This window comes from Dipteris shenzhenensis, chromosome 4 (genome assembly GCF_047967505.1).
Source record: "Dipteris shenzhenensis isolate YYH24624 ecotype China chromosome 4, Dip_SZ_1.0, whole genome shotgun sequence".
Lineage (NCBI taxonomy): Eukaryota > Viridiplantae > Streptophyta > Polypodiopsida > Gleicheniales > Dipteridaceae > Dipteris > Dipteris shenzhenensis.
Genome location: NC_141599.1, coordinates 41,771,040 through 41,794,983, shown reverse-complemented (window position 1 = coordinate 41,794,983; position 23,944 = coordinate 41,771,040). Strand labels below are relative to the sequence as shown.

Sequence of the window (23,944 nt, the reverse complement as noted above, 5' to 3'; positions counted from 1 at the left end):
GAAGAACTTATGACAACAAGTGAGACACCTGAAAACCCATAACCGCTTGTAGCCATCTATGAAAAGAATGAATAAGAAAGAAAGCCAGACTGAACCAACTGTTGCACAGCCAAAGATGAGCAAACCTTCATACCACCCTTCTGCAAATCAATAGAGACTTGCTGAAAGTACTAGATGGAATATGCATCCATCAATGGGGACTGTGATCCTTGATGCTCAAAAGCACTAGATGGAATATGTATTCATCTCATTAGTGGGGACTATGATCCTTAATGGCTCAAAAGATATGAGGACATCAGACTACTGGCCTTAGAAGTTTTAACAGCTAATGAATATTTTATCTAGCCAACTATTTAAAATCTAACATGTGCTAAGAAAGATGTTTACCAAATCCGAATTTAGCATCTCATTTAGACAAGGTTTTAAAAAGTAAAAATCATAACATGTGCTACCAATGTTGTTTGCCATGACCAAACTTTGAGATTGAATTGAAATACATCATTTCACGTAGAGACTTAAGCATGGAGTCAGACCTGATCTACGTTATCTTGTGGAAAGCAAAATATCATGTATTGTAGAGCAATATCAAGAGCATTTTCTTTCATCTTCAATTTCTAAAGAAAGGCTCTTGGGAAGCTCTATAGCTTAACGTTAGCTAATATGCTCACAAGACTCTCAAGCTGGAGAGGCACCACATGAAATGAAGAGGCCATATGACCATGACGACTATGAAATTGAATAGCCTGTATACAATTAAGGAAGCATATATGAAACCTCAGGTTTGCTCATTAGGAAGATCATAATGCAAGGCATAAAAGTGTAATTAGAGAGCAAAATCGATGTTACTTGGGAGTTCAAATGTGTCCTGATAGAAGGCGAGAGTGCTTCACTATTGGAAAAGGAAACAACTACATTGGACAATTCCACTTATGACTGGGCAGTCAGACTCCCTCAACGATTCCAAATTTCGAGGATCCACAATTAGATCATCTGCATTTGACAAAATGATACGAGGGATAGGGAAAATTAAATTAGTGCTTTCAATTTGGAATCAAAACTAATCCCAAAAAGACTGGTTTTGCACCTCAAGTAACATTAATTCAGCATATTTATTTTCCACATCTTTCAGAACAGCCAATTGGTGTATCTGACTCTGATCTAGTTAATTGCAATGTAAGAACATGGAGCCTGATATAAAAAATATTCAAGTATGATCAAGCACGAATGAACCCTTCTGTCAGACTATATAGTGTGCAATGAAAAAAAACCTCAACTTCTAATTTAAAAACCTCTGGAAACCCTGTGGAAATGTTGACGTATTTTCAGCGTGACTGTTAAGAGTCACACTAAGTATGTTGGTATAGATTCAAAACACTCTGGAAATGTTGAAGTTTTCTTAGTGTGACTGTTAAGGTCTTCCTAAGGGATGAAAATTTATCGACAGAATACAGGTTGGAATTAAAAATGACTCAGATTGGAGTGTGAGCCACCAGCAAAAGAACCCAAGAAGGAAACGACCGACGCTAAACTACCTGGGTCTTCACAGGGGGGAAAATTTACTGTAGCGCATGGTCTCACACTCACATACCAGAACATTAGGATTTGCTGCCAACATGACTTTCTCAGTAGAATTGATCATCACCTAAAAACAAGTAGAGATGTCTATCAAATTCCTTAGAAACTCACTCAGATTATCTTGTAGGAACTTCTTCAAAAAGTTTGTCTGCATGTCATCTTATATAAATTATGTGATATATTATATGAGATACAGATAAAGGCTATTTCCAACTTCGATATCTAGTTGCTAATCTTTTGTACTACAGTATGGCATTCAGTGCACTAATTATGATTTATCTATTCATGCCCAAATTGTTGTCGGTAGGGCGAGAAATATATCAAGGTTTGGCAGGTAACATGAGAATTGCTAGAAACAAAATACGTGGCATACTAGAGTTCCCAACCATAAGTACAAACAAGTCCAATACAGTTTAAGAACAAAGGACAACCCCACCCCCCTTTGATTGAAAAATAAGACAAGCAAAAAGATGACCTTCAACTGCTATAGATGAGTTGAACACGGTGTCCTATAGGCTAGGAATGAGGTCAAGCTTACGAAGTGATGACGCTAATTGGAGTTGAACATGCTTATTGTTCATGTCACTTGATTCAATTTGCATTATGGCGTTGATGTGGTTTCATATGTGGAAATATTAGTGTCATATGAGTACTCAGTCAAGAGACTATCTTAATGAAATGTATAGTCAGTTGTAGGAGTAGCCAAAGTTCACAAGTAAGAATACTGGAAGTTCACATGCTAGAATGGACATTGCAAGTGATTGTCATTCCAAGAGAGAGGGAGTAGTAGAACGTAATTTTTATGTTTAGACGCATCCTCGAAGGTCTTTATTGCAATAGGAAAAAAGTCTTTGTACAACTGGCTCTTCACAGGAGCATGAATTGAGTACAAACTGAATGAATCTAGAGTTCAAGGGCCCTTCCTTTTATAAACTTGGCCTAGCAAAAAGCTAAACATGCTTTCTAAAAGCTATTTCTAGCTTTAGTGCTTTCTAAAAGCTATCTTTATGCGTTTGTTCTTCCTAAAAGCTATATTTATACAAAAACCAAGCTTTCAACCTTTTTCTGCAGATTTTAGGGCTTTTCTTGAAAGTTGCATTGATTTTCTTGCTCGTTTGCCTTGCTGGGGACCTCCATAAAGTAGGCGCCTACTTTCCAGGTGCTTTTTACCTTGGTAGGTCCAGCTTTTTGCACTTTCCCCTTAATTCAAGGGCTTCTTTGCACTCCTCTTGGTCCTACACATTGTCACAAACAAAATCCAACACTTTAACCCATTAAAGGTTAGTCTAATGCATGCATTCTAGTTCTTGGACTATTTCTAGTCCCTTGTGGGCGTCCCCACAGTTCTCTTTTTATTGATGCAAATCAAAATTTCCATAAATTGACGTCCTCGTGACAACAATTTTGACTCAAAATCAAGGATCATCTTTCAACTTCCAAGCAAGACAGAGATGATACGCAAGTACCGTTGTCTGGTTTCGACGGAAGACGCAGGCTTTCGTTTGCCGAAATGAACAGGAGTTATAAACTTTCTATTTAGTAAAAATTTTTGGCAGAGGTTCCTTGAGCGGCAAGCCTCATCCCCTCTCACAGACACCAAAACTTGGCACTCCTATACATGCACACTATATGATGTCACTAACAAGCTAGCACATGACCTCTCACATGTATCACACTCCACTTCATGCACATTTTTCATAGCTGGTGGAGTCAAACACGCAACCCTCAAACTTCACAATGGCGGACGAAAGATCATGAGGGCCTACACACTGAATTCATTGCATACGAGATAAAGAACCTGGCCTGATCTTAGTAAAGCTCTTTAATGAAGTGGTTTGCACAGACTTTCCACATACTTGGACCCTTAACACCATCACCTCCATACACAAGGTAGGAGATCCCATGAGCCCAGAAAACTACAGGACCATTATGATTGGAGTGGTATGGGACGCAACTCTGGACTCTGAGATTGGCTGATTCTCTTTGGTGGTTTAGACCTCTAGCTCGGGGGTGGCTCGATGTATTGAGCCTACAGCTGGGAGGTGAGCTGCTAGCTTTAACCCTGATGGGTTGGTTGTAGGCTTGGCCCGTGGTTTGTTTGTTGTTTTTTAGTCCATGTGGTTTAGAGCACGGTCTTGGATACCTCACGAGGGTCTAGGGTTGACCAGACTTGGTTGAGGGATGTTTCATTTGGTATCAAAGCCTCTCTAAACCATGTTGAACTTAGGCCTCTTGCATTGAGGTGTTGATTCGATTCTAGCTCTAGAGAAAGACTTCCTATATGGATGAAATTCTCGCTTGAGGAACGGGTTATGCTAGAGACGAATTCTGAAATCTCCCTTCAGGGTTGAGATTTCACTTGCGAGTTCAGAATATTGTTATGCCTGAATTCGTGGGCTGCATGTACTTGCTTCTTGCTCATGGATTCATCCAACAGGAAACAGAGGTGAACTTGCTGGATTGGGGAAATCGAGCAGCTATCTGGCAGTAGGAGTTGGTCGCCCTCCTGGTGGTAATGCAGCACAGTTCAATTCGCCCATTTCCTGCGGTTGGAGATGTTGGGGAAAGCCTAGACAGACTCGTTGCAGGTCTACAGTGCAGCGATGGAGCTGAGAGCAGTCAAAGATGTGGCGAACTGTTTTGGCAGGGCCAAGACGGACTGTAGATGGCGTACAAGTGTCCCAAGAGGGCATCTAGCTTGTGAGGCGAGCTGGGATTGCTATTGTGAGTTTTGTGCCCAGAAAAGCCAGGCAAGATTGGGAGGAGGATGGCATGGAGTAGCCCTGCTTCTATTTTGGGAAATGCCTTCTCGCCAAAGCTTGCTCTTCCAAGAATAGGATAGAGAACTGACTTGCAAGTCACCCTGTCTCTATTTGGAGCAACTTTGATTTTTTAGAGAATCTAGAAAGGGGACTTGAGCTACTTCTAGCTCATGGCTGTTTTTAGACTCTCCAAGAAAGGCAATCAGCCCACTTTTGCCATAGCCCATGCATGGAGCTATCTCGCAAGACAAATCTGCCTCTAGCCCTATCTGGCGCCAACCATCTCTCTCTCTCTCTCTCTCTCTCTCTCTCTCTCTCAGCATTCTTACTGTTTGCAGCCCATGAGTTTGCTTTTAGCCGCCTAAATTTAAAGCAAAGTGCTTTAATGGCTCATGTGCTATATCTGGCTCACCTAAATCTAGACCTGGGGTCTAAAGAAGGGCTGGATTGCTTTTACAAACAATCCAAATCGGAAGGTCATCCACTATTCGAAGTGGGATGAACCCGAACTACAATCAAGAGGATTAGAGGCTTATGTGATGGCGCCAAGGCTGGCGAATACTGTCTTTCAGCCATCTGCTCCATGCGCCCTGCCTCTTCACACTCCTTTGCTCGATTGGACTGCCAAACAGCTGACAGCTGACAGCCGCTCTTTTCCTACGCTTTGGGACTGCTGAGAGAAGTCGCCTCTCTGATCTGCAGAGCAATCAAGTGGTAGCAGCACTTGCTACAGCCACTTCAACAAGGCGCTCTGGCTGTGATAGTCGCCTTATTCTCAGGGACTGTTAGCTACAACATTAAGGCCTTAGTCCACTTTTCTTGGTGCACCAGAAGAGCAGGAGTCTCTGGTTATGTATCACCTGGAACTCTTACGGACGAAGGAGGTCTCTTGGATTTCTATGGAGGCTGTAAGGATGGGCTGCAATATGATCTGACTCTGTGATGTCCTGATGAGTTAATTATGGACTTGGAGAGTGTTTTGTGGTGGTCTGGTAGTGCATGAATGCATCCATGATTAGAGTTCCTAATGGAAACTTGTGATAGGTATTTCCACCTTGTTCCTTAGGAACTCTCCCTTGAAACATCCCGGCCCCTTTCCAAATTTACCTCATGCTGGATGAATCAGCAGCAGTGAGAAAGACTCTGACAAGGAGAAGTTGAAGTGAAAAGCTTATATTATGAGGTCTTGAATAATCATCCACCATCTTTGGTTGGTAAACCTCAGGTGGACTGTATTGTTGGGTAAACCACCACTCTATAGGGTGGAGAAAGGAGTCGGATCTCTTTTTTTTGGAAAGCATGTAATTATATTTTTGCCACTTAAATTTTAATTACTGCTTTCTGTTTTGCTGTCATAAAATATTTCTATGTATGTTTGCTACTTTGAGATATTTTTCTAAAAGAATTCTTGTTCTTATTTCTAAGTAATGAAATATTGTCTTGTGCTCTGGAATTATCTTGAGTGTTTTACGAAGTCCAGATTCTCAACTATTCAATAAGTCCTTGGTATTGGGTATCTTGATTGTGAGTTGTCCAAGCATGTGTCTCCCTAACGACATTTGTGTGCAGATGGGGCTGCGTGGTATGGGACACCTAGTCTTACCTGGGATAGACTATGGCCGAAATTCTGGTTCGGGCTTGGTCTTCAGATACATCACTTAGGTGATTGGATTACTGTTGGAGACTTGGACCTTTATCGGTGGACAGAGTCATGTCTTCCGGGTAATACTTTCATAGGCTATGTTGTTTTGGAGTGTGGACTCACTTGAACAATAGCAGAATTGGAAAGGTAACTTCTCAAACTCATTTCATCCAGTACCTTGAGTACAGGAAGGAACGTGAGTACTAGAGAACTATGAATTCCTGTATCCCTTGCCTGGATTTGGCGAGAGGGGATGTGTGCAATGCTTGCTACTCTGTGGATTAAGCATATTAGTGTTCTTTCCTATTGAAGAAGCAGGAATAGGATTGGATCCTTCGGATAGGATCACAGGCAACTCTTGAACAGAGTGAGCCTTATGAGGATTCTCAGGTGATGAGAATTGGCCCAGGGGTATAAAATATATCCTCACTTTTGTAGGGAAGGAGAGAAGAGAAAATCTTGGTTGATTTTCTAGAATCTAGTAATAGATTTTGAGATTCTTTCGAGAATCTTAGTAGACCTTCACATGAATATTGGATCCGACCAAGGATCTACATTGATGACCCAAATAGGAACATCCGGATGGGTAGTATGCAGTGGTATGGGACACTGTAGATACTATTATGGGGACATCAGAACTCCTATAGTGGCAGGGCATTCAGAACCTATACTGATGGGCCCGTATCTGGTAAGAAAAGATTCACTTTTGGTGATGTGTTTCACATCAGGGATTCTAGGATGGAAATTATTTTTTGCTAGATACCATGGAGTATCCTGCATGCAGCTATTGGTGAGTGTGTATGGCCAAACATACCCAATAGGCTATTTTCTTTTATCCCAAGGCAGCTAGGTAATCAGTGACCGGAAGCTTGCTTTGCAGCAAGAGAGTCACTTTTAACTTTCTATTCAGAAAGTTAGGGTTATGGTTGATAATAGCTTAGCCAGTGGTCTCCTATCCTGACTTATACCAGTATAAGTCTTGTTTTTAGAGAAGGAGAATGTTATGTCCACGATTGGACATAACTAGGCTATGGGGTTCATTAAACCCTAGCCCAAGCTGATCTGGATCTAGGAATAGATCTAGGGTCAATGCGTGGTCCAACCAGGGTTAAGAATAACCTAAGGCTAGGATCTAAGGTAGCAAACGTGGGGTCGAGATCACTGGAGATGAGCTAGCTTGCTATAAGTGGGGCATCAGCCTGATTTGGCGAGGTGTGTCCTTCAAGCAAAGGCAAGCCTAAACTTGGCAAGTGTAACCTAGAAGCATGTGCTAGGAATAGCACGCTAAGTATAGGACATGAGCTATAGATGGCCAGGTGTCTAGCCTATAAGTATAGGCCAGTGGCTCAGTGACAGACGTCGTGAGGAGTGCGCTCCTCAATGACCAGGACTTGCTGGCATGAGAGCAGCAACTAGTCATCTATTTTAGAGCACGATCCTGGATACCTCACCAGGGTCTAGACCTGGTTGAGGGATGTTTCAATCAACAAATTCAAGTGCCTAGCAATCTTTGTCTTCCCTCCTGCCTAAACAATCTCATTCATTTCCTTCTACAAAGAATTATAGAAACATGTCTCCGCCGACGTCTTGTCTCTGCCTTCTCGAATAAAGTACAAAAGTATGATATACAAATTAATGACAAAAAAATGATTGGCTTCATCCATGTGCCTACTGATCTTACACTCCTTCCTTGACTTTTGACCGAAAGCAAAGAGCCAATAGCAATCCTTGGGGGCACTGTCATGTCTTCCAAAGGAAGTGTGAAAACCTGAGCCACAGTTTTAACATCCAAGGGCATAGTCTTCCCTTGCACTTACGAAAAAGGAAGTGTGAACCTGAGCCACAATTTTAACATCCAAGGGCATAGTCTTCCCTTACACTAAAGGAAAAACCTGAGCCACGGTTTCAACATCCAAGGGCATAGTCTTCCCTTACACCTAGGAACCTACTTGGTGTGATACAAATGCAAGAGCTGTTATTTTTCTTTAGGATTCTTCAAAACACGCTTCCACGCGAGAGAAGCAAACTCAAAGAGACGAGTTTGTTTCAACTAGTTGTTGTGTGGCTACTAATGGGCTAGGACTAAAACACTGGGAGAATCAAACTCTGACTGCTTGACATGGTCACGAACTCAATGGAAGAACTCGCTAAGGTAAGAAACTCTAGCCCTATGTGAGACTACAAGAAGATGAGAGCAAGGAATAGAATGACTCTCCTCCATAGCTAACCCTTGCGAGAAAACGCTTGACACGAATCATCACACCAGATTGCAGTGTGACCTGAATGGCCATTTGCTGCATATTTGGTGTGTGAGCCCCAAATGTCTCCCACCACTTCACCCCTTGGTGCATCCTCTTATCATCCTTCGCAATTGCCCGAGCAAATGTGCCAGACATGGACTTGTAAGTATCTAAGTCATCAATTAAGATGCCATGCCTATCAACATCAAACTTCGTGTACCACTCTATGACATCCATCCACCCATCATGCACCTCCTTATCACCATCTGGATTTTTCTCTTTCCAAATAGGATGGAGAACAAAAGCCGCTGCATGCAAAGGAGAGTGCATCATATCCCACCTATTCACACACAAGGCTTTCACATCAGCCAACTTTGAGGAGTCTATTCTAGCCATAGTTTGAATATTCTCCACCATTCGATCTGTGAGCTCATATACAAGTCCCATGGTAGCCCCTTCCCTATCAGCCAAACGAAGGACCTTCATAATAGGTGCACATATCCTCACTATGACTCTTGCTTCCTGCCAGAATGACGCACCCAATAGAATGGAAGACACGTGTTGTGCTTTCACGGTGCGTGATACTTTCTTCCTGCAGTACTCATCACTCACAACCATACGATGCAATCCATTGTAGACTCTCTCATCTAGCAAGTTTGTTAACACCATAAACATGTAAGCAAACCGAGTCCGTGCAGGTTTCACCAATTCCTTCTTGCTGAAAGATCTATATAATGCCAACACATAATGCCAACACAGTGTGCTTCCGAGTAACAAACGTCACAATCATGTTGGCATGTGCTAACACTGGTTTCACCCAAGCAAGCTGCCCAATGTCCTCAAACAAGAGGTCAAGGCAATGACATGTGCATCTAGTGTAAAATATATGGGGCCACTCCTCTATCAAATTTCCTGCTTGCACACAGTTAGATGCATTGTCCATGCACACCTGCACCACATTATCTGGCCCAACATCAAGAATGGCATCTTTTAATATCTCAAAAATGTATGCTCCTGATTTGTACTGCCCACTAGTGTCCACAGACTTCAAAAAGGCTGAACCAAAAATGCAAGAGACCATGATATTAATGATAGACCTACGCCGAGTGTTAGACCAGCCATCACATACTACGCTGCATCCATACTTTTTCCATTTCTCTCGAAATTGCAGCAACTCTTGATCTATGCATACCACCTCATTTCTTAGCTCCGAAGTGCGCAAGGCTTTGTAAGATGGAGGCTTAAAGCAACTCTTTGATCCATGCATACCACCTCATTTCTTAGCTCCGAAGTGCGCAAGCTTCAAAAAGACTGAGCTAAAAATGCAAGAGACCATGATATTAATGATAGGCCTATGCCGAGCGTCAGACCAGCCATCACATACTATGCTGCATCCATACTTTTTCCATTTCTCTCGAAACTGCAGCAACTCTTGATCTATGCATACCACCTCATTTCTTAGCTCCGAAGTGCGCAAGGCTTTGTAAGATGGAGGCTTAAAGCTGGGCCAAACTTGGCCAATTGCACGAACCATCTCCAAAAAATATGGACTCCTCATCTTTCAATGATGAATGTCCTCTGCAAAGAAAAAGCGCCGAAGAGCAATTTAGGCATCCTTCCGTGCCTGGGACTCCCATGCCTTGGCCAAGGCTCCCTTTGACACCTTCTATTTCTTTTGCTATGGCTCATGTGCAGATGCACTTGCAGCACCACTCTCCCAGGCATCTCCCAAATCAGCCACATCTGCATCAACCTCTTCTGAAAATTTGTTTTGACCTACCTTTGCTTGCAACCTTCTGCAAGTGTCTCTCACATTTCTAGGGGGAGAGGTACAAGGGTCAACCCCAAAGCCTGCAAGCCCAAGAACGTGTGCTCTAATGCGAGTAGGTCCTCCATCCCATTTGTGAGGGCAATACTTGCATTTACATGTGAACTGCCCGTTTCCCAAAGGCTTCATAGTCTCCACAAATTCCCACTCAGCTCCTTTCCCTCTTCCGAGAGAGAGAGAGAGAGAGAGAGAGAGAGAGAGAGAGAGAGAGAGAGAATCTGAAATTTAGACTGCAAGAAAACTTCAACACTCATTCAACAGATGAGATGGGAGAGAGAAGAGGGAGTGACCTCGGTCCTCCTTGCAAGTTGTAACTTGTCGGTGGATTGAAGCTCCAAATTCCAAGCAAGAAGGGCCAACTTGCAAGGCTGCTGGGCCCTGGCTGAAGGCTGGAAGCTGGAACCTGGCTGTACGGCTGGCTGCTGGAGTACGGTCTTGTATGGATAGAAAGTTGTAGGCTGCAGGAGTGCCTCGTACGGAGTATGGAATCCGGATGGTGACAAAGACTAGAGTACGGACAGCAGGCCTAGGAATTGGTGGAGCGGCGAACAAATGCATAGGAAAATGTGTTGAAAGTGGGGAGAGGGTGAGAGACAAGATTTGAGGCACGAACTGATGTTGATAGATTGATATTATCACAGCAAGTACATAGCCTCTTTTATAGGCTGGGCAAGCCTTATCTTCCCACACAGACACCTCATAGATGAGGTCACACACAAGAGAATCTAGATCCTATAATTTAGGAGAGGAATCACACCTACCACATGAGGTGGCATAAGTGGCCTCAAGACTCTTCACACTCACACAACTAAGGACACTGCTAGGACTCTAGGACCACACACACTAGGACTCCGATTCCAATAAACCCCCCTTCGGAGCTAGGGTGAAAAAACTATGACATCATCCAGACTGTGCATCCTAGGCAATCTCAGAGGCTAACAGTTGAGCATAATTTAGAGGTTGAACCAAGCACTCTCATGGCTTAGGTGTCAACGTGATCAGAGACTCAAATCTGAGCAGTGGATGCATGACCAACTCATAGGTCTAGGGAGTACACCAACATCCTGGAACTCGGCCAGGCCTAATAAAGGAAAGACATAACAACCCCCCTGTCTCCTAACTGGGTACATGGAAATAAGTGGAGTCCTTTATAGGACACAAGGCACAAAAAATGACAAATTATTACATCATTTTAGGGGGACTACCCAAGGCAGAGTACCTAACACACATGACTCTAGAAAGCCCACTCTTCATCTATCACCTCATGGAGGGATAGACCAGAAACAGCAGCAGTGCAGGCTTGTTCCTCAGGTCCAGAAGGTGTAGCTTCATCGTCTTCGTCCTCGCTCTGCTCCGCAACCAGATTGGCATGTTCTTTGGCTTGTACCTTTGCCATCTTCTTGAAGCAATGATGATCTGGATGGCCAAGCTTCTGACAATAATTACATTTAAGAAGTTTTCCTTTCTTCTTGGGCTTATTCGTGAGAAAGAATGCTTTGCCAGATTCAAAGGAAGATTCTGCTTTTTGTGTAAGCCTACGGTCCTCATCAATGAAATGAGCTACCATATCCTTAAAGGTCATATTGCGGTTGCTGCAAAATTAGGGTTTGCAGAAAATTGGGGCTTTTCTAAATTTCTGACAGAAGAGTTCTCGTTCAACGGTTGGGAACCCTCACATCATGAAAACACCCAAAAAATTCGAGAAGTTGAGCATAAATTGTAAAGGGGCAAAAATTAGGGTTTTGGGCAGGAAATCGGTCACGAACAGGGCCCGTGGCAGTCAAAATGACAACTGAATTGCTGCAGCATTATCTTCATATGTTGGTGGAGAGGAATCAATTGGAGATCTTCAGAATGGCGAGCTTCGACACAAATAGACTAGGGTTCAAGTTGGCCTGAATAGAGATAGAGCAGGGCTGCTACTGCATCAAGGCATCCTCAAGAGACAGGGGGGCAGCAAGGAATCAATGAGCCGAATCATGGACAACAGATTGTGAACAGCAAATGGCAGGATACGCCCTGTCCAAGTACTAGGAAGAATCGGGGTACATATCCTCTTGTGGATGCAGATTCGGTGAGGAAACAAGTAGTTGCAGCATCAGGAGAGGTGAACCACGTAGGCAGAATAGTGTCACACTGAGCTGATGCTAAAGAGCAGTCGATGATGAGGCTTGGGTAGGAGCTCATGTGGAACTAGAGTGGCCCAGTGGGGGAGAGAGGTAGCGGGTAGGATTACGAGGGATGTGTGAGCAGATTGTGAGGGAGGCGTGAGCACACTGCGAGGGAGGATGGGCAGAATGACGCAGCATCAGGGAAGATAGCGGGCATTCTCCTCCACGCGGCATTGCTCTATTAGGCTTTCGCCCACTGCGGAAGATTCCCCACTGTTGCCTCCCGTAGGAGTTTGGGCCGTGTCTCAGTCCCAGTGTGGCTGATCATCCCCTCAGACCAGCTACTGATCATCGCCTTGGTAAGCCGTTGCCTCACCAACTAGCTAATCAGAGGCAAGCTCCTCTTTGGGCGGATTCGGAACGGCCTGCTGGTCAGCAACGTAGACATGGCGAGTGTGGTAATGTTATCGCAGAGACATGGCGATGAGGCAAGGCTCAGTCAGGGAAGACCTGCTCTGATACCAACTGTTGAAAATGCGGAGAGGCTGAGAGACAAGATCTAAGGCACGAACTGATGTTGATAGATTGATATTATCACAGCAAGTACATAGCCTCTTTTATAGGCTGGGCAAGCCTTATCTTCCCACACAGACACCTCATAGATGAGGTCACACACGAGAATCTAGATCCTATAATTTAGGGGAGGAATCACACCTACCACATGAGGTGGCACAAGTGGCCTCAAGACTCTTCACACTCACACAATTGTAGGACACTGCTAGGACTCTAGGACCACACACACTAGGACTCCGATTCCAACAAAATGCCCCTAGGACTTTAGAAAAGGGGATTTTTTGGGGGGAAATAAACCCCTGTACGGAATAGTATTCCGTACGCGTACAGAATAGCTGTACGGAATTCATACGGTACGGACAACCGTATGCGTATGGTTCCAACTATGGTCACATTCATGAGACCGCATACATCACTGCGTACTATGTACAAAACTCTAGTTGCTTTCACTGAACCTGAGCCATCCTTCTTGAAAGGAAGGCCATGTGATTTGCCAAGAGCACGTTGCACACTCCTCACAAACTTCATTGGCTGGTTGCTATAATTTTGGCATTCCATGAACCATTTCATTGTTGTACAAGTAGGCCAGTGCTCTATGATGAACATGACCAAACCTGGCATGCCATAAATCACTCGGAGAAGCAAAAGAGACAGCCAAACCATGCTGAACATCAAGCTTGTATAGCCCTTTCTCATAAGTAGTTGCCACAATTTCATACCCTTTCTTGGGATCCTTGATCCTGCATTGATCATCTTGAAACTCAACAGGCATGTGTTGATCATCGGCAATAGAAGGAACTGAAATTAAATTCTTTCTCAAATCTGGGACATACCAAACATCACGGATGCATTTTTTCTTGCCTGAATTCAAAAGGATGGGAACATCTCCCACTCCTGTGATGTCTTGTGATGCATCATTTGCACATGTAACCTGTCTGCTATAAACAGGTGAGATTTCCTCAAACCACTCCTTTCTAGGAGTCATGTGCTTAGTAGCACCACTATCCAAATACCATGTATCAATGGCAGCAAAAGGAGCATCAATAGACTTAACATGTGCGATAGAATCCCCCCTAGCATCAAAGCTATCTTGAACTGCATCAAACACAAAATCTTTGTCCTCTTGTGCAAAGTGTGCCTGTGGTGGAGCATTTGCATTTTCAGCTGGTACAACACAATCACTGCTTGTGGCTTGCCTTTTCTTCTTATTAGCAATCCTTTTCGGACACTCTGCAATAAAATGACATGGCTGTTTACATTAGTTGCATTTGCCCTTCTTCACCTTAGGACCTTAATTTGCATTCCCCTCATTCTTGGGCTGATACGTATGGCTGTTCTTTTTCTGAAAATGACCTCCCCTTTGCTGAAATTTGCCCTTTCCTTGGGTGGCAAGTGCTTGCTCACCTTGACGGAAGGAATGGGCAAAATTGGATATCCTCTCCTCTTCCTGTAACAACAACCCAACTAGCTCATCAAATGAGAGATGGGCTGCCTTGAGCATAATAGTCAAAGAGGTAACAAATGTGCCATAAGAGGGAGCCAAGCTGTTGAGAGTGATAGAGACTAATTTCTTGTCCTCTATTTCCTCATCAACACTTGCTAGCTGATCTCTAAGATCAGTGATCCTTGTAATGTGCTTTGTGATGGATGGTCTGACCTTCTTGTATGGAAAGCTCCTTGAGCTTATTGGTCAATGCAATGACCTTGCCTCCTTGACATGATACATGGTTGCCAACTTTTCCCATGCGTCCTTTGCATCTGTGCATGACTTGATGGTTGTCATAATGTGCCTCTCCATTGATGAGGCAATTAAGAACAAAGCTTGGGCATTTCTATGGTCAAACTTCATTTGCTTCTCATTACGAGTGGCAATAGAAGAAGTAGAAGTGGTGGTAGAGGATGAGCTAGTACTATATGCAATAGGCCTAGTCTCATCACCACTCACAATATTGTTAGAACATGAAGTCAAGTGTGAGTGTGTCCTAGAGTCCAAGGGTGTCCTATAGTTGTGTGGGTGTGAATGTGTGTAGTAGGTGAGGTATTAATGCCACCTCCTATTGTTTGGTGTGTGAGAAGATAAGGCTTCCCGGCCTATAAAATAGGCATTGCACTGCATGCTATCTATCAATCACATCAGTTGTTTTGTGCCCCAAATATGTTTCCATCATGTGATTGTTCCTTGGTTCCTTCATGTGGTATCAGAGCTATCTCCTGGTCAACCTCTCCTCAAGCTGCATTCTCCATGGACTCGAGATTTTCTGCAGACACAGCTCTCATGGCTAGCTTTCCATAGTTGTTGCTTTAAACTTTATCACCTGACATTGAGAGTGCTTTCAACTCATTGCTGCTCTTCCTCATCAACATCGGAAGCATACTTTCTCGCTAAAAGGGTTGATCGTGAGTAGCTTTTGCAACCTAAAGAGAGATCAATCTCAACCTCACGGTAGTCGGGCTTTGGATCATTAGCAACTCAAGATGAATGTAGCTCCTCAATGAAGACGTTCTCTTTCAAAGCACGAGGTTTCACAGGTTATGGCGAAATCGAGGGAGTCCAATAAACTCTTTGAAAGATTAGTGCGCTTCTAGTTTTCCTCAAGTCGCAGTTTCCTCCCATCCTTCTACGACAGAGGGGTGTCCGTCAATTCCATGCTGAACCGATTGTGCAAGAGGGTTATTGACAACACTAAAAATTCTTGTCACGCTGCCTCAACCTCCATGCCTCAATCGCATTTTATCTGTTGCAGCTTGAGGTTTGCCGAATTCTGTTTATCGCGCCATCAAACATGTGCCCATCTGATCACTAGCATACGTAAAATCCTTTGCTATTGGCTGTAGTTCCTGAGCCACAATTTTGGAGACGTCATCTTTTTCCATGATCTCTTTGAGTCTATGATATCTGTCGATTATGAAAGACTATCATCCTTTGGGCTGAGATATCTTGACATGTATCCATGTGAGCCTCTGAGCATGTTGATTCTCAAGCCATGAGAGCGCTCCTTTGAACACGCTCAGTCTTTAGCCTCTGAGTTACACAGGGTACATAGTTTAGTAGTCTTGTCACTGTCATGTTTAGTCCCTCACCTTTCCTTCATGGGGGTGTGTTAGAACATGAAGCCAAGTGTGAGTGTGTCCTAGAGTCCTAGGGTGTGTGTGGGTGTGAATGTGTCTAGTAGGTGAGGCATTAATGTCACCTCCTAGTGTTTGCTGTGTGAGAAGATAAGGCTTCCCAGCCTATAAAATGGGTATTTTACTTCATGCTATCTATCAATCACATCAGTTGTTCTCTGCCCCATATTTGTTTCCATCATGTGATTGTTCCCTGGTTCCTTCAAATATCCCATAAGTTCTTGCCAACCAAAATGTTCTTGAGCACGAAAGACCACAAGGCATAGTTGGGTCCTTCCAACTTATCTCCTTCGGTCATCATAATACCAAAGCTCTCTAACTGAGACATCTTGACTGCAAAAAATCAACACTCATCCTTTGAGTGGTTCCAAAGGCAGGTTTCCTGCTCCTCCCCCTCCTTCCGTGCTCCCACTCTTGGCTGGGCTGAACTTCATAGCCCAGCCTAGGGGTTAGACATCAAGCTGGAGTCTCCAACAAGCTGATTTGTTTCAGAAAGAAACTTAGGAGGTCACTCTCTGATCACCGTTCACCTGTAGACGAAGTTCTACCAGGCTGCTGTTCCAGACTGGTTCTTTCACAGTCAAAGAAATGAGCATAACTTTTCGAGGTTTGCTCTAATCACTTTGAACTAAAAAACAATTTTATTCCTTAGAAGATAAGCTACATTTTTTCCTTCAAGGTCAAAGTCAGATTCTATTTCATTTGTACAATATTAGCATTGCAAGGAAGGCATGTCTCTATAGAGTATCATTTTTTGTTCTGCAATTGGTGATAAAAAATCAGAAAGCAGCGGCACAACTTCTCTCAAGGTGGCGGCACAACTGTTATGGCAATTCAGTTGTTGATGTTCCTTGATAAGGATAGGCTTTCCCTGCCTGTGCATCGATGACCAGCTATCAGTTTACTTCTCTCAAGGTGGCAGCACAGCTGTTATGGCAATTCAGCAAAGAAAGCGGCAGCTTTGAGCTAAACAGTCCAAGCTCACACACAAAGGCGCTGCCTTGAAGAAGACCCTCAATAGGGCAAGTGACGACCAGTAAATGAGTGACGTCCTGAATAGGTGGTGTCTTGCTGAAAGGAATAGAACAGATCTGAATCGATGGCCAAAGAGGATGTCCGGAGCAGGGCAGAATCAAGCACACGGGCTTTGATACCACATGAAGGAACAAAAGGAGATGGTTGTGAACACAAGTGAGTAAGAAATGTGGTCACACACAAACTCCAATAGAATGTTCAATGGAATGAAAGTACAAGTACTTGGTTATCGTACCCAAGTACAACACTAGAAAATAGACTAAGTCCTAGTCTATCGTACACCACCATATCATTGTATGTGTCTACATGGATCCAATAGATTCATGTATCTTGTCAACCAAATCTTGTGAATTGATGAATCCAATAAACCATATCATAGTGTTGCACCAATCGATTGGCTTACAAACCCATACTTCATGACAGATGCCGTAGATCACCTAAGCCACCTTGAACTTGTCTTCATCGAATGATCAATTGCTAAACTTGCTAGAATGTTAGTTCACTTTGAGCGTGATTGAATCGTGGATTGGTTACCTTGCTTGTTCCGGTAAGAATATTGTAGAGAATTTTGTTGGTAGTCTTTGCCTTGGCCATTGGCTTGAGGGTAGTACGGTGTACACTTTTGATGGGCAACAAGGAACTCAACCAACAAGATTCTAATGACATTGTTTATAAAGTGTGAGCCTCGATCGCTGACTAATTCGAATGGGTAATTCGTGAAGGAATTTGGCTATGCACTTGGCATCATCCTTCCTTGTGACCTTGACTGTGGCTCACCTTGTGAAATAATCTATGGCAATGATGATGTATCGGGCTTGCATGTGCTTAGCCACCGGACTTATGGGCCCAATAAAATAGATGCCACATTTTTTAAAAGGTTGGGTAGCAATGACAGGTGTTAGGGGCATTTGGTCTTTCTGCTGAGGGAGAGTTGACCATTAACACTCGTCACATTGCTTTACAAATTGGATAGCATCCCAAATGAGGGTTGGCCACCATAGGCCTAATTGTAGGACTTTTCTTCCAATGGTTTCTTCGATGAAGAGCCCACCACTAGCAATGCCCAAATGCATTCACAAACTCATCCTCCATGCATCTTTGGAGGATTCCAGCCTTTCCCATGTTATACAATTAATTGACCCACAATCAATTCATATGGAGTTGCATCTCTTATCAATTTTCGGGCCCTATCCTTGTTGGCTAGGTGATGACTAATTTCCTCTTCCCATTCAGGAAATAAGTCTACTTGGAACACAACAGCATCGGCAAGATCATTATAAACTCCAATGCTGGCTCTCCATCGGGCACACATGAGAGATGATCCCTTGCGAACAGCCACTATAAATTTCGATAGGATCAACAACCTTCTAGTTTTTTGGCCGATAGTGCATGGCTTGTTTACAAGATACAACTAGGTCTGGTGCTTAACAAAAATACAAATTTGTTAGCTAATAGTAATGGCAAAACTTGCATACTGCATACACCATTGCTAGGCCTTCTCTTTCAGTCATGGTATAATTCATTTCAGCCTCGTTTAGCTTGCAACTTGCAAAGGCAAGTGGGTAGTCCACTTGGCTGCGCCAATACGCACCCAATTGCAAAGTTGGAGGCATCAATATGAACATGGAAAATAATGTTACAGTTCAAGGTCTTGAGTATAGGTGCGATTGCCAGAGACTGTTTCAGCCTATCGTAGGAGGCCTAGCACTCCTCTATCCACTTAAACTCGACCAAAAGGCAATACAATGGATGTGCCAGACCGGCATAATTCATGATGAATCTTTTGTCATAGCCCACATGTCCCATAAAATGCTGGACTCTCTTGTATTTGGTGGGCGAAGGTAGCTCAAGAAAGAGCTTGACTTTGTCCTTACCTATTGATAATCCATTTTTGCATAGGATTTTGTCCAAGAATTACCCGTGCTTGACTAAAAATTGGCACTTTAGAGGGTTCAAGGAGATACGATAAAGTATACACTCTTCAAATACCTTTCTCAAACACTCAAGATAAGTCTCCTAGCTAGAGTTTACACAAAGATTGTCTAGAAAGACTTCTAAGAAGTCCCTCAGATACTCTTTAATGGCCGTACTCATGAGTCTTTGGAAAGTGTCTGAGGCATTTCTTATCCCAAATTCCATGACCTTATATGCATATACACCCCACTCAGTGGCAAACGATGTCTTGTGCTAGCCCTCTAGGTCAATGAATGCTTGGTTGTATCCTGAAAAGCCATCAAGGAAGTTATAGGCTTCCTTACTTGCCACTCTTTCTAGGATCTATTCTATGTAAGGGAGGGGATAGTGATCTCAACTTGAGACTGTGTTAAGTTTTTTTTTTTTTCCCAAGAAATAGACTTCTATTAAGAAAGAGAAAAAACCCGCGAGAGCAAGCTCAAAGCGGAATACATCATGAAATCATGAGGATAAATAAAACCCTCTCAAAGTGAGGTGGAAAACAACCAAGGTTGAGAGGCTGAAAGTGCCACCTCAACCATGTAGGAGTCTCAGAGAAGAAAGGGGAATCCTTCCATTCCCTGCGAATAGAAGTCCTCCTAGTTGAGGCTGCACGGGCGTCTCCTTGCATACTCGTCCATATGGCCATCAAGGTATGTACGGTGTCTGTCTAGATACTAGCCAATGTGTGCGAGGGATGAACCTGAGTACCCTCCAAAGCCTCTGTGCATCTGACTCTCCAGATATACCAGGATGCTATGCTCGCTAGAATCTCCCAAGAGGTATCCACAGAGGCATGTACAGCTGTAAAAGGAAGGTGTGGTACCACATTCAACGAACAGGACTCAATCTGATGATGTCGAATCGAAATGGCCGGAGAGAAGTCAAGTCTCTCATAGAATACCTGAGGCCCTGTAAGAGAAAGCCAAGCCACTGAGCCCCATGTCATAAAGAATGGGGAGTGGGCAAAGTGACTGAAAATCCTAGCTACCCCCATCCAAATCATCCTCGCCTGTCTGTAATCCCATAAGCAATGCTGAATAGTCTCCGAAGTAGAGAGGCAACGAGGGCAAGTAGGGTCGGCTCCGAACCTGGATCTCCAAAGGTTCACTGCAATCCCACCATGGATAGAAAGCCAAAAGAAGAGAGTGATCTTTCTATTTTTGTGGGATTTCCAAAGTCTCCTCCAGAAGCACCTCTGCAGATCCGCAATGATATCAAATGTCTCCCAATGAGGAACTCTGGAAGGTCTCCAACCTCTACTACTGAGCTGAAATCTCCTGGCATTACCAACCGTGTAACGAAAGAACGGGATGCTCTTCTCTTGATGCCTTGCATCAATCCACTCCTACTCCCACTGCAAATTCCTAATGAAAACTCCCCCGTAGAGCCAAAGCCTCCAAGATCTGGTGGAGAGCAGCTGGGGGTCTGGGTCGAGAAATCACTCTGAATTTGATCTCTGCACCAAAAGACCTACAACCCTGATAGACTCAAGCAAGATGTCCTGTGTGGTCTTGAGCAATCTACTACCATCCTGCACACTAAAAACTAAAGCATCCTCATGTGCATCTCGAAAGGCCAAAACCTGAAGAGAAACACCGCCTCTCGTAAAAGTACCTGCCCAAGTGGAGCAAGTGAGTGGCATATCATCTGTGTCTACCCAATCCGCTGGAAGGGTTGTCTCAATCTGCAAGATCCTCCCTGCACTCTCTCTGAGATGTCCTGTCAACTGAGATTTGGTCTCCTCTGGAAGCCTGCGGAAAGCTTTCCAAGACCCCAAAGATGATGCGGGTCCCCTCTCCCACCTGGACCACTGCATGTAGAGTGAGGCACCAAGTGGTCTGCCATGATCATCCAATATACTGTCATTCCACATGATTGGTTGCCTATCAATCTCTTCACGAGAGAAAGGAGGAATCCTCTGAAGAGTGCTCCTGAAACTGGCCCATGCTTTCAGAATGGCAACCGTGAGAGGGGACGAAGGTGATCCGAGGTGTGCTGTGGTGAAGATCCACCTAATACTGCTCATCCAGTCTCCTTCTGAAGAAGGTGTGCACATCTGTATGCAGCAATAAGAAATGCCTTCCACGGTTCTTGCCTTGGCATAAGTCCCGACACACATGGCTGTGGCTCGTGGCTCGTGGACTACACATGGCTGCTATAGCTCGTACTACACGGTGCCCATCTGCTTTGCCACCTTGCTGCCTTCACTGCCTCTACTTGTAAGCTACAAGAATATATAAAGGTAGTGCTCTTGCCTTGTGTAACCTGATTTTTTAACAATGTCTTTCATAGTAACCAAGTTCTACATTGCGCGTTCAACATCAGGCTGAACTTGACTTGGATGTCTCCTTCATGTTCCTCTTGAAATTATTTTTATTTCTGTGCTCTATGCTTTTATATCATACGTTCTTTCATTGCCATGATGCATCAATTGCAGGCAAAACCTAGCCAGTTTAGCTTTCATTGATTCCTGCTTGTGATCATAGTTTACCCTATAAAATTCAGCTAGAAACAAAATACGTGGCATACTAGAGTTCCCAACCATAAGTACAAAAAAGTCCAATACAGTTTAAGAACAAAGGACAACCCCACCCCCCTTTGATTGAAAAATAAGACAAGCAAAAAGATGACCTTCAACTGCTATAGATGAGTTGAGCACGGTGTCCTATAGGCTAGGAATGAGGTCAAGCTTACGAAGTGATGACGCTAATTGGAGTTGAGCATGCTCATTGTTCATGTCACTTGATTCAATCAAGATTCTCACACGAATGTACATGTGCATTTGAGCGTCATGTCTTGCATTTTGTTTTCTGAGGCTACTTATCTATGCACTTACTTGTGTTTGCATTATGGCGTTGATGTGGTTTCATATGTGGAAATATTAGTGTCATATGAGTACTCAGTCAAGAGACTATCTTAATGAAATGTATAGTCAGTTAAAAGTTGTCTGGAATTGTATCAAGAGTAGGAGTACTCAAAGTTTACAAGTAAGAATACTGGAAGTTCACATGCTAGAATGGACATTGCAAGTGATTGTCATTCCAAGAGAGAGGGAGTAGTAGATTGGCTACATGTTATTTTTATGTTTAGACGCAGTATGATCGGGGGAATAAAGGGGCTACATTGGCCACCCCATCGAAAGAAATCGCACGCCTCTTGCTGTCTTGTAGTGGCTCTGAGACATAGGGACTTGGAGAGAAAAAGCAAAGTTGACTATATCCATGTTGTCTTGCATGCTGGTCTTATCAAAGCCATTTTGGTGGTAGCAACATAAAATGCACCTCCTCTACCTCTAAAGTGCCTAGTAAAGATATATAGATTGAGTGTAGAACTTTTGGGCATTCCTTGATGTGTGTCTGTTTGCCTAGCCCACTTTTGGTTCACCTTTTGTAGAGAGGAGGCTTCTTTGTAGACTCTGTGATGTACTTGGCAGGCTGACATGTAATTCTCATGTTACCTGCCAGACCTTAATATATTTTTCGCCCTGCCGACAACCATTTGGGCATGAATAGATAAATCATAATAGGTGCATTGAATGCCATACTGTAGTACAAAAGATTAGCAGCTAGATATCGAAGTTGGAAATAGCCTTTATCTGTATCTCATATAATATATCACATAATTTATTTAAGATGATATGCAGACAAACTTTTTGAAGAAGTTCCTACAAGATAATCTGAGTGAGTTTATAAGAGATTTGATAGACATCTCTACTTGTTTCTAGGTGATGATCAATTCTGCTGAGAAAGTCATGTTGGCAGCGAATCCTAATGTTCTGGTCTGTGTTTGGCTACAGTAAATTTTCCCCCCTGTGAAGACCCAGGTAGTTTAGTGTCGGTCGTTTCCTTCTTGGGTTCTTTTGCTAGTGGCTCACACTCCAATCTGAGTCATTTTTCATTCCAACCTGTATTCTGTCCATAAATTTTCATGCCTTAGGAAGGCCTTAACAGTCACACTAAGAAAACTTCAACATTTCCAGAGTGTTTTGAATCTATACCAACATACTTAGTGTGACTCTTAACAGTCACACTGAAAATACGTCAACATTTCCACAGGGTTTCCAGAGGTTTTTAAATTAGAAGTTGAGGTTTTTTTTCATTGCACACTATATAGTCTGACAGAAGGGTTCATTCGTGCCTGATCATACTTGAATATTTTTTATATCAGGCTCCATGTTCTTACATTGCAATTAACTAGATGAGAGTGAGATACACCAATTTGCTGTTCTGAAAGATGTGGAAAATAAATATGCTGAATTAATGTTACTTGAGGTGCAAAACCAGTCTTTTTGGGATGTTAGTTTTGATTCCAAATTGAAAGCACTAATTTACTTTTCCCTATCCCTCCTATCATTTTGTCAAATGCAGATGATCTAATTGTGGATCCTCGCAATTTGGAATCGTTGAGGGAGTCTGACTGCCCAGTCATAAGTGGAATTGTCCAATGTAGTTGTTTCCTTTTCCAATAGTGAAGCACTCTCGCCTTCTATCAGGACACATTTGAACTCCCAAGTATCATCGATATTGCTCTCTAATTACACTTTTATGCCTTGCATTATGAGCTTCCTAATGAGCAAACCTGAGGTTTCATATATGCTTCCTCGATTGTATACAGGCTATTCAGTTTCATAGTCGTCATGGTCATATGGCCTCTTCATTTCATGTGATGCCTCTCCAGCTTGAGAGTCTTGTGAGCATATTAGCTAACGTTAAGCTATAGAGCTTCCCAATTGCCTTTCTTTAGAAATTGAAGATGAAAGAAAATGCTCTTGATATTGCTCTACAATACATGATATTTTGCTTTGCACAAGATAACGTAGATCAGGTCTGACTCCATGCTTAAGTCTCTACGTGAAATGATGTATTTCAATTCAATCTCAGAGTTCAAATTTGGTCATGGCAAACAACATTGGTAGCACATGTTATGATTTTTACTTTTTAAAACCTTGTCTAAATGAGATGCTCAATTCGGATTAGGTAAACAGCTTTCTTAGCACATGTTAGATTTTAAATAGTTGGCTAGATAAAATACTCATTAGCTGTTAAAACTTCTAAGGCCAGTAGTCTGATGTCCTCGTATCTTTTAAGCCATTAAGG

At 43.1% G+C, this 23,944-nt stretch overlaps 1 pseudogene; it reads right to left on the bottom strand.

Annotated features, from left to right (window-relative positions):
* Nucleotides 1-8,147: 8,147 nt before the first annotated feature.
* LOC147902879 (uncharacterized) lies at nt 8,148-14,232 on the bottom strand (annotated as a pseudogene).
* Between the last annotated feature and the right edge of the window lie 9,712 nt (nt 14,233-23,944).